A 688-nucleotide genomic window follows, 5' to 3' on the forward strand; every position below is an offset into this window, starting at 1 on the left:
CCCAAATGGCCAAATGGAGAAGGTCTCGCTCTTCAAAGAGTTAACACCTTTATCTATGCAGTCTGTGCATTGACAGTCTGTGACCAAGACCGATCAATAGACCCTCATTACCTTTATCTTAGTAAATAATTAAGAAAACAGTTTGGAAAACAAACCCTTATTGCATTACATTTGTATGCATGGCTCACGCTTTCTTAGGAAATCGATTGATGGAAAAGTGCACAGATTTGATTTTGTGATTCATTTAACAAGAGTACAAGTCAAGTTACTAAACAAAACTTTGAAAACATTACCAAAATATTGTTTTTGTAATGTTTTCAAATGCTTATAATGTCACTAATATAACAATATAGATACAGTAGACATACAATGCATGAACTGATTAAAAAAGTGTAGATTGAATGCAGTTTATGTAATTTTGGAGAAAAGTGCCTGCCAAAGGCATAAATGTAAATGTAATATAAAATATCTACAAATAATATATATATGTCTTTATGATTTTGATGTAGTTTATTGTGTGTGTATTTATATTCCAAAGATGTTTTCATGTTTTTGAAAGAAGTCTCATCAAGGCTGCCTTTAATTGATCAAAAATACAGTAAAAGCAGTAATATTGTGAAAAATTATTGCAATGTAAAAAAAAAGTTTTCTATGTGAATATATTTTAAAATGTAATTTATTTCTGTGA

This window comes from Sinocyclocheilus grahami, unplaced genomic scaffold, assembly GCF_001515645.1.
Source record: "Sinocyclocheilus grahami isolate Dianchi unplaced genomic scaffold, SAMN03320097.WGS_v1.1 scaffold644.1, whole genome shotgun sequence".
Taxonomy (NCBI): Eukaryota; Metazoa; Chordata; class Actinopteri; order Cypriniformes; family Cyprinidae; genus Sinocyclocheilus; species Sinocyclocheilus grahami.